Below are 11,637 nucleotides of genomic sequence, written 5' to 3' on the forward strand. Positions count from 1 at the left end.
GCAGGAGGCAAAGGCGACCATGGAGGAGAGATGACTACTATGCGAGTGTGGCGTTGAGAGGTAAGCGAGCGATGAAAAAGGCCCATGCAACGTGCCTTTGCAGTGTGTGCAGGAGGAGCAGGGCACACGAGCGGGACAGGACGGTGGAGCGTTGCGTTGTATAGTGCACAGAGAATCGACGCACAAAGAGCGCAAGCAGGTTGCGTCGGGCTGTGAGTGACAAGCAGGAATAGAGAGCAAGAGAGCGACGCATGGGCTCCTGAGGGAATGGTTCGTTCTCTCTCTCTCTCTCTCTCTCTCTCTCTCTCTCTCTCTCTCTCTCTCTCTCTCTATCTCTAGTTTGTATGTAGCATGCTTCAATAGTGCAGCCAATGCCGACACGTGGAGGAGGGAGGCAGGAGAAATGTGCATTCGGTTGGTTCTTGGGTGATCAGGTGAGGAGGATGTTTAGAGTGGAGTAGGAGGTGCATGACAGAGGGGATTACAAACTAAGCGGATTCGTTTGGAATCGAATCTGTCAAATTAATGCCTTTTTTGAAAGTAGACCGAGTAATTTTTTAGGTCTCACAAACGTTTTTTTTCATTAGTTTTTATAGGAATCACAGAAGCTTCTTTCAAAGCTTGGATGAAAGGTAATCTAGATAGAGAGGGGGGGGGGGGGGGGGGGGGGGGGGTGTTCCCATGGGCATGGGACATCGATGAGACAGAGAGAGGGAAAGAGTTTTCGGAAAAGCGGCAAACTTTTTTCCAGGGCAACAATGTTCGGGGAAAATGCATCTCCGCTTGATATCGTGTTGTTTTTAGTTTCAAAAATGCCATTTCCCTCTTGAATAACATGTCTTGAGTTCAACTGTCCTTCACTACAAGAGGTTGTGTGCTCTTGTGACGCTCTTAGCGACGGAAATACACTGGGTTTTTATAACCCCCGGCGTCGCTATAACCGTCGCTAAAAGCGTCGCTACGAGAGCGTCGCTATAGGCGTCGCTATACGCGTCGCTATAGGCGTCGCTATATAGCGACGCTCATAGCGACGCCTATAGCGACGTAGATAGCGACGCTCTCACAGAAGAGTATAGCGACGCATATAGCGACGCTACAGAGCCATAAATAGCGACGCTTATAGCGACGCCTGAGAGAATATTTTTTTGGTGGCAGGGCATTGAATGCCCTGCCACCCATCAACCATATTGTACTTGATTCACTTTTTTAAAAAAGTGCAAAGGTAAATAATAGACCCAAAATAGTCACCCACAAGACGCATTGTTTGCAAAATTGACAATTGTACACATCATAGACAAACTGAATTGATTGGCAAATGTAATAATGACAATTGTACAACATCATAGGCATAAAGAATTGATTGGCAAAAGGAATTGCGGTGACAAATGTAATAATATACATGGTTCAAAAAGACGTATAAAATCTGTCTCATGATACATAAGCTATGAGAAACCCTAAACTAATGCTATCTAGCTACGGCTAAACTGACGTCGTCTAATCAGACGTCTCATCGCGTCCAAGCGGCGTATCTGTCGGATTCTGCAAAAAAAGACAATAAGACAGTTTTCAGTAAATATAAACATATAACGACATTTATAAAACAATACAAAAATAAAAAAGAGTAAACCCTAATACTAACCAACCATGCCGCCGCGAGAACTGAGAATGTCCATCAGGGCGTTTAAGCCCTTCCTGCCTGCGTACTCGCGCTCGTACGGTGTGGGATCACGTCCTGTCATCGACCACTGTCAAAACATACAAAGATTTCATTATGTTAGAACTAAAAAACTCATAAACCCTAAACTATCGAACATGCATAAAGAGCAATGTGAAAAGACTTACAAAATCGGCCTCAAATGATGCCCATCCACCGCTCCCCAAGTGGTGCGAGCTCCCTGCCTCTACTCGCGCTCTGGCTGCATCCTTTTGTTGCTTCCACTTGTCGGGATTCTCGCGCGCTGCTTTCTTCGCATTCTTCCAATCTTCTTTGGCCAGCCAATCTGGCCTATTCCACCCATTCTTGATTGCTTTTTGCACTTCGGAACGCTTGTGTTTGCAGTATTCGCGCATTCGAATCTTCATCAGGTCTTCATTGAAGCGCTGATCCCGTGTTGGAACGGGAAACTCATCATGAAGTATGCTGATGACTCTGTTTTTTAAATCACTTGGTACTTCACTCCATTTGTTTAGTATATAGTGTCTAAACAGCTGAGAGCAAAGACCACGCATGCGCGAGATCACCTTCTTGCCGTCATCATCCATGATGATGCCGCCGCTGATGTCGACGGAGTAAGGCAAGCCCTCTGGCCGGTGACGCGTGAACCTGGGTGTCCCGGCAGGGGTCTCTAGCGGCGTGTCGATGGGGGTACGGACGTCAGGTGTCTCCACCGGCGTCTGGGCCCCGAAGCGAGGAGTGTCGAGTGGGGTGGCTCCTGGCGGAGTAGGTAGAGGTGTGTAGCTTCTAGGAATAGTCAGCCGTGCAAAACCTGGCGTAGATGGCGATGCTGTGGCTGGTGTGGGGGCGGGCAAAGAAGGGGAGGGTAAAGAGCCTCGTCGAACACGAGGCGGTGTGGAGGCATCGGTGGCGGAATCCCCACAACAACCGCCACCGCCACCACTAGAGCGCCGGTGTCTAGACGAGTGTGACGCTCGTCTCGTCGACGCCGAAGCTTCGGAGCGCGCCGAATGCTCCGAAAGAGAGGGAGATGCGGATGGTGTAGGAACGCGCGATGATGCGCCAGAGCGATGACGCTCCACGTACCACTGTCTCTGCTGCGGTGACAAAGAAGAAAGAAACTCCTCATCATCCATACCTGCATTAAACACACGAATATTTAAACTTAATATTGAATGAATAGAGTAGACAATGACGCAAAGACCATTAAATACAATGACGTAATGACGCATATAAATACAATGACGCAATGAATCGAGTGGTAGAAGAGGCAAGTCGAAAACTCAGAATTTTCAATCAAAAGATGTGAGCGCGAGTAGAAAAGAGCGTTACACACCATGGAAGCTACTTAGAGAGCTAGAGCTTTTACAGCACGGAGCAAAATTGTTCAAATACAATATTTGTGGCTTTAAGAGATCTCTCTCTCATCCTCGCATAACTCAGCATAACTTCCTATATCTATATAGAGCTCTCCGTTTAAACACATATCCTCTGTTTCATTTTGTAGCTCCTCTGCATGCACCCCATATAGAGTAGTAGCATCTTGATGCTCGTCTGGCACCACCGCAGCGGCTTCTGATTGAGCATCTTCTCTGATCTCCTCCATTGATGTCGTTGTGATTGGCACATGGTAGCCTTCATACGTCCTTGCACTACGAGGGCTACCTCTATGACGTACCACCAGTTTGATGTAGACTTTGTAGGATGAAATACTACCTGCCAGAGCCACATAACTTACATGAGAGCTTTCAAGCACATAACTTGTAAAAGGGGGATGTTAACTATTTATATACTTACTTGTTCACAATGCTCGGGTAGTACGAAAGTGTCTCTTAGGTCAGTCCATTTCTTAGTAGAATCCACCTCAAGAAAACCAGACTCTCCTCTACGCACAGTAGCGTTTCGACCCTCCATGATTATCTTGAACCATTGCACGTCGAACAAGTCGACAAAAAATCCTCTGTAATCGATCCTCAAAAGCTCCGCAGCATTTAGTTTGGCGAATGGTATGGAGTCTACGTCGATCTCCTTTTGTGAGATCCATTGCACCAGCTTTGCAAGTTTGTAGATTGTGTTACGGATGTCGAGAGACAAACATCCCTCAATGGCAACCGGTAAAATAAACTGTAAAGTATGTGCAGCAATGATATTAAAGTCCACATTTTATGCAATGATATTAAAGTCCACTATGAACGTACCTGACACATTTTATGCCAATCGTGTGACTTCAAACCGGTAAGCTTTCCTTCTTTAGTAAAACACGTTCGGAGCGAGTGCATTACGCCAGTGGGGGTCCGCAAAGATCGAATGGCCTCTTTTACTTTGCGTTCTTGGGCTCCTGTGAAAATCCATGGTGCTTTAGGAAGTTTTATCGATCCATCAGACGCTGTTTGCGGCCAATATTGCTCCATACGATCCACATTTCTAAGGTCAACTCTGGCTCCCAAAGTATCTTTCTTGCGGTCAAATGGTCCCATAGTAGATTACCCACATTCTTGAATATGTGCATTGGATCGAGCAAGTGATTGATCACGAGTCGGGGCCAGTATGGTAACTCGTACCATAGAGATAGTCTCTTCATCCTGGAGGCAATCCGTCATCGCACATCTCCTTCTGCTCTAACCATGCTTGTGCAGACATCCTTGGTGGCTCTCTTCCAAAAAAGCCGTCGCGTAACACATGATTCTCTGGAAGATACGCTTGATGACCTTCGTAGATTTGCTTCTTTAGTGAGGGTGCCCTACGTGCATTCAGTCTAGGTCCACATGTGACACATGCTCTGTATCCGCTTGTTTGAAGCCCTGCATGTATACACATGATAATAGATCAACTATGGGAAAAAACAAGATTTACAGTGTCTGAGAGAGGAGTGTCAATAGATCACCTGAGCATTCTGTTAGCCCGGGATAGTCATGCATGGTCCACATTAGAATACCTCTGATCAAAGCATTCCGTCGTCCTGTGTGTCGGCTCATATCCACCACCTCTATGCCAATCCACAATTGTTGTAGCTCTTCCAATAGTGGACGAAGATACACATCCATATTCCCCACTTTATATCGCCCTGGCACAATCAAGCTTAGCCATAGGTGCCCCTTCTTCGTAGTCAACCACGGGGGAATGTTGTAGTTGACGATGACAACGGGCCATACACTGTAAGATGTTGATCTTTGACCAAATGGATTTACGCCATCCATAGCCAGGCCTAAGCGCAAATTTCGAGCTTCCCTGGCAAAATCCGACCATGTTCCATCTATATGTTTCCAGGCTGCGCAATCTGCAGGAATTCGTAGCACACCATCCGAAGATTTATTCTCCTCATGCCATGATGCTAGGGCGGCCATGGACTTACATTCGAAGAAATGCTTGATGCGAGGAAGCAAAGGAAAATGTCGCAAAACCTTTTGTGGAATTTTTGTCCCGTGGAGATCTACTCGATATCTTTCGGAATCACATTTCGGACACTTCTCCATGTCTGTGTATTCCCCTCTGAAAAGAATGCAGTCATTAGGACAAGCGTGGATAGAATTGTAATCCATCCCCAAGTTTTGCAAAATCTTTCTTGCTTCATCTCGGGAATCTGGCATCACATTGTCAGCTGGTAGAATGTGCTCTTTCAGCAATCTACACAACATAAAAATATGATACAGTCGTGTAAAAATCTATCAGATCATTATACATTTAGAGTTCTATTAAAGTAAACTAATTGTAATAGATCACCTGAAAAGCGCTGTGACGCTAGTGTCACTCCATCCAAACTTTGCCTGCATGTTGAGAAGAACCAGGAGTGCTTTCAATCTAGACATACGTGCTCCATTATACAATGATGTATCGGCTTCACTTTTCATATCATCATAGATAAGCCTTTCTGAATCCATGATCGTCTCGATCATTTCATCAATCTCGGGCTCAAACATTGTCTCGTTGGGAATGTGCTCTGCATGATCATCCCCCGAGCTGTCAGAGGCTACATCTTGTGGCCTCACATATGCTGCTTGACCAAAGCGCCTGCGAATACGTCTCTATTGGGTTGCAAGATTGCTGCTTGTTGGCCAGCGTCAGAGTCCGACGAGTTATAATTGGCAACAACTCGATCTATAATAGATGGATCGAACTCGCCAAATTCGCGAACGTGCTGCAAAGAAACACGTCTTGTCCGTCGCACAGCATGCTTGCATTGATTACAAGGACATAAGACCCTCGTTGAGAGATAGGTGTTTCGGTTGGACGGTCCCACATCCTCGTCGCTACTCATAATGAGGATAAAAACTTATAACCTAGACAACAAATTTAATATTCTATTGGCATTCTTCGTCTTATCTCTCTCTCTCTCTCTCTCTCTCTCTCTCTCTCTCTCTCTCTCTCTCTACCTCACATTCTCTAGTCATGTCCAATCCCCGCACACCTCGGTCTAGAGGTGCACGGAGATCAGAACCACCGGGTTATAATCTCGTCTTTATTGGTCAATACCTATATTTGTGGGTACAAGAAATCTAGACACCCACGTCTACATGATACTGCATGTAGTGGACAAAATCCCTTTGCCTCTTCTCTAGCTGTAGCACTTCACTTCATCTTAACATCTTTTCACAGTAGATCTTTTCACTGTTCGTCTAACTCTAAACCCTAAACCGTAAGTAATTCTTGCGTGGACTCGATCTAACGTAAATAAGCGTAAATCTAAATAAACGTAAATCTAACTAAAAATAAAGCTAAATCTAATTTAACGTAAGTCTAATGACTAGAGGTTGTCTAGATGGTCATTGTGTCGGGGATGTAGTGACTCTTGCCGCCCTGAAGATCCACCTTCTTCCCTATCTTCTGAAGACATTTCACCAGTACTTTTGGATCGACGGAGCCCACCATGAGTGAAGGCAGCAATACCCTATATTCCATTGAGGGCTTTCTTCACCCGCTTCATGCAGGCATCGCAGTCTATGGAGACCGCATCTAATCTAATATAACGTAAATCTAAATCTAGCTTAAATAAACGTAAATCTAGTTAAAAATAAACCTAAATCTAATTTAATGTAAGTCTACATATAACCTAATCTTTAACGTCTTTTAAGATAGTTTCCTACGACGTTATAACTCTCTTCTTCCTGTGTGTGTGCGCGTGTGTGGATGTGTGTGCCAATAAAAAGAGATAAATGGTATAACCTTTCTATCACCCATGCCAAGTATGATAGATTGATTATGCCATTTCTCTCTTGAATAATAGGTCTTCAGTTCAACTCCTCGTCGGCTAGATCTTTAGGTCTTTTAATTTTAATTAGTTTCTACGACGCTCCCTTAGTTTCTCTTTCTTTCTCTCTCAATGTGTGTGCGTTTTTTTGGATCGTATGCATGTTTTCTTTCTCTTTTCCTCTCTCAATGTGTGCGTTTTTTGTTTATGCATGTTTCTCTCTCTTTTCCTCTCTCAATGCGTGCGTTTTTTGTTTATGCATGCTCTCTCTCTCTTTTTCTCTCTCAATGTGTGTGTGCATTCTTTGTTTATGTATGTGTTGTGCGTTTTTGCACTCTCTCTCTCTCTCTCTCTCTCTCTCTCTCAAAAACACTATGTGTGTGTGTATGTGTGTGTGTGAGAGAGAGAGCGAGGGAGAGAGAAAGAGGGGAAGGGAACATGAGAATGAGGAGAGGGAAGGAGCATACCTGGCTCTCTTTCCTCTCCTCGTGTGTGTGTGTGTGTGTGTGTGTGTGTGTGTGTGTGTAAAAGAAAAAGAGAGAGAGAGAGAGAGAGAGAGAGAGAGAGAGAGTGAGGGAGAGCGTTACCTGCTCTTTGCTTGAGGGCGCCGAAAAACTCAGATCTGAGATCTGAGTTTTTGGGCGCGCTCGGTTATTTTTTTTACCCCAGCTGGCGTCGCTATGAGCGTCGCTATAAGCGTCGCTATGAGCGTCGCAAACTTCTTTGTAAATTTGCGACGCTCATAGCGACGCCGGGATTTTTTTTTTTTGAGCGTCGCTGTGTGAGCGTCGCTAATGTGAAGAGCCTCTTGTAGTGCTTGTTGGGTAGATCTTTAAGGTCTCTTGGGATAGTTTCCCGCGACCATAAAATACTATTCTTCTTCTTCTTCTTCTTCTCTCGTTGTGTGCTCTTGTGCCCCTGTCGCGTCTGCCCCTCACAACTGGAGGTATTTTGGGAGTTTCGGAAAATTTGAAGGGCATTTTGGGAATTTATGGCAAAGTATTACTGGGTTTGCTTTGCGAAAGTCGAAGCAAGGGTGTGTTATCTCGTCAGCATGAAGATGGGGTAGTTGGCAGAATAGTGGTGCCACAATTTGCAGACGCAATCGAGGCTAGGTGTCGCCCAAGGCGAGGCTGACAGCGCGATCCGGGGGGGGGGGGGGGGGGGGGCTTGTTGCCTGAGTGAGTAGAGAGGAGGGCACACACGAGCAAAAATGCCATGCAAGCTCCTTTCTCTCTCTCTTTCTCTCTCTCTCTCTCTCTCTCTCTCTCTCTCTCTTTCCTCTGCAAGGCAAGCCTGGGTTGGAGCACTTGGAGAAGCACCATGTTGCTCTACTGGAAAAGGCAGGCATGCGACGTGCGTGAGGACCTACAAGAGAAAGAGGGGATTATTGCAAATGCGAGCCGTGTGTGGCAAGACAGTGGAGGCGAATAGGTCTAAAGAGTAATTGTGACGAGGGCACGATGGAGAGCGAACACACAGTCCAAAGCAAGGGAGCGAGACAGATGCGAGAATGGGGGAAGGTGCAGGGGCAACTGTGCGCCGAGGGGAGGGCGATTGCGTGGGAACAATAGGAGCGCAGGACTTTTGCTTTCAAAGAGGGTCGGGTAGGAATCTTACGATCTAATTAATTAATGAAAGTTGAGAATAGACTGAGCATTATGTTGTACATAGGTAGTAGTATGTTCTACATATTGGGTCCAAATGCAATTCATTAATTAATTAAGCGTGAAGATTCCATCTTCTCATTCTCAAAAGTCAAAGTTCACTCTCCTTCATTCCCACGTACTCCCTCCATCCTCACACCTCCCGCTGGCTGCACTCGCCTTGCTCACCTTCATTCTTGCATGACACACATGCATACTCTTTGCCTTGCGCCATATCCAGGTCTCTCGTCCTCTTGCCCTTTGTCATGGCACTCGGGACACAAACACAAACACAGAGGTCTCCATGCCTGCAGGCTCCCGAGATTAGAGAGAAGAAACACGGAGAGGCAGGAGCGCAACTCAGACACACAAATGGAGAAATAGCTTGTCGTCTGTCTCTTCCTGCTCCTGCGCTCTGACTGTACTTATGCAAAAATCCCCACACCTACCCTTCCTTGCATCGCCATTCTATCCGCGTGCAAAAAATCTCGCATTGACACACCTGCCACCGCCGCGACCTCGCAATGTTCTCTCCTCAAGATACGTACAAAAATATCGCTCCCTCACAAGCACCTACTCACACGTTGCCTCTCTCTCCCCCCCCCTCCCCCCCCCCCCCCCCCCCCCCCCCCCCCCCCCCCCCCCCCCCCCCCCCCCCCCCCCCCCCCCCCCCCCCCCCCCCCCCCCCCCCCCCCCACACCCCCCACAACACACACCACACACACATATGTCACTTTCAGTCTCCTTCTGCTTCGGTTTTTCAACGGTATCCCATGAGATACCCTATAATTTGACATGCTTGCAAAATTAGAGGCACATGTTTGATCTCTCATTCAGGTAGGTTTGCCAAAGTGTCTCATTAGGGGGAATCAACAAAGATCCCTTGGCTTGGCGCTCAAGAGGAAAAGGTGGGCAAAAAAAAAAATCTCGCTTTTCACGTGTAGTACCAAAATACCCCTCTAATCTAATTTGTGAAAATCCCCAAAATATCCCTCAAATTTCAAAAATTCTCAAAATACCTTATGGATGGCATCGTGGCAGGTGTTTATTGGGAAAATTACCAAAATATCCCTCTAAGAGAGAGAGAGATTTTTTTGTGTGCAATTGCAAGGTCTTGCTTCTATGAGCTCTCTCTCTCTCTCTCTCTCTCTCTCTCTCTCTCTCCGTCTGCAAGTCCGATTGGAGGAGCTGGGGAGTGGGAATGAGAATATGAATTAGATCTGTGGTACTTCGGAATTTAACCAGTTGTATCAATGGACGGGGCAAGTTGGGAGTGGAGGGGGAAGATTGACTCCCATGCAAAGGAATCCACTCTCTCTCTCTCTCTCTCTCTCTCTCTCTCTCTCTCTCTCTCTCTCTCTCTGGCGCAGGTCTTGAATAACAAGTCTTGAGTTCAACTCTCCTTGTTGGCTAGATCTTTAAGGTCTCTTCGAATAGTTTCCTAGGACGTTAAAACTCTTCTTCTTCTTCTTCTTCTTCTTCTTCTTCTCTCTCTCTCTCTCTCTCTCTCTCTCTCTCTCTCTCTCTCTCTCTCTCTCTCTCTCTGGCGCAGGGGGAGGTCTCTCCCTGTCTGCATCGTGTCTGACGAGGGCAGTAGGGGTGAAGGAGGCCGCCAGGCACATGGAGAACACGGTCGTGGGGAGAGACCCGTGTGTGTGTGTGTGTGTGTGTGTGGTGTGTGTGTGTGTGTGTGTGTGTGTCCGCCCTATGCGTAGGGGAGGAGACACATCATACGCTGGGAGCGCATCTCTTGTGCTAGGGCTTGCAGCTCTATAGGGCTACCCTGTTCGTATGAAAGAAGGGGGGAGGGGGGGGGGATATATGATGCATCTACTCTCTTTGTCATCTGAGCCAGTGCGGATGTAGTTGATTTGAGCTATTGGAACAGAGGATATGCAGTCTGAGCTATGGTGCAAAGGGACAATCGTGCCATACCCGACGCCATATCTACTCATTCGCAAGCCCTGAGAGAGAGAGAGAGAGAGAGGAGAGAGAGAAGAGAGAGAGAGAGAGAGAGAGAGAGAGAGAGAGAGAGAGAGAGAGGAGAGAGAGAGAGAGAGAGAGAGAGAGAGAGAGAGAGGGGGGGGGGGGGGGTGCATCGGACAGTGGTGCGCGGAGGAGTAGGAGGAGGAGGAGAAGGTGGAGGTGGGGGGAGTGGCCCATTAAGCAGGATATCCTTGAGGATTGCAGTTGCAGACATGGAGCGTTGCAGGATGGAGAGAGAGGCGAGGCTGAGCGGGAGCTCTAGGCCGTGCAGAGAGGGAAGCAGAGGAGAGAGAGTAGAGAGAGAAAGGAAGCGCGTTTTTGGGGGATTCTTTACTCATTAGAGGGAAAGAAGGAATCCGGTGCAGATTCCCTATAATGGCCTCTGATCGAGTAGATCTACTCACGTGAAAATGAACTAACAAGAAAAAAGATCATCTACGTAGCCCCTTAAACAGGGATTTCAAAATGACGTGATCACACTATAATTGCAGGTTAATAACAATAGAAATGCAAAATAACAAATATTATGTTAATTGACATTCATCTTTTTTGACCTCCAAGGAGACCTGGAGACCGGCTCGAGGCCCGCCGGGTAAAGCTATTTCCTCGCCGGTCCCGCCGTGGCTATATAAATGCGACGCCGGTGCTTGTCTTTTTCACAAAAGAGGTACATTGAAAAGTCTTCTTCACCAAACTTTCTTGCAGGTTTCCACATTCTCAAAGCAGTGTAGCATTAATTTTTAAATCCCTTCCTTATTTTATTGATGTTTTTTTGAGTTTTTTGCGTTGAAACTTAAATGTATAAAATTTCTTTCATCAAATCATCGTACGTGGATGCACTGGCATATGGTTGCAATTGCGGCTAGGTGTGTCATTGCAAAAGCGTACGATGATTATGTTTTATATTGCTCCCAGTCATTCATGCTTCGGCACATGGTTGCAATTGCGACTAGGTGTGTTGCTGCTAGAATGATAGGAGCATTTGTTTGAAAGAAGTAACCGTGCGTGGATGCATTGGCAAATGATTGCAATTGCGGCTAGGTGTGTCATTGAAAAAGCGTAGGGTGATTATGTTTTATGTTGCTCCCAGTCATTCATGCTTCGGCACATGGTTGCAAATGCAACTAGGTGTGTTGTTGCTAGAA

The sequence above is a fragment of the Adiantum capillus-veneris genome, chromosome 3 (genome assembly GCF_014529385.1).
Source record: "Adiantum capillus-veneris isolate H3 chromosome 3, ASM1452938v2, whole genome shotgun sequence".
NCBI classification, from domain to species: Eukaryota; Viridiplantae; Streptophyta; class Polypodiopsida; order Polypodiales; family Pteridaceae; genus Adiantum; species Adiantum capillus-veneris.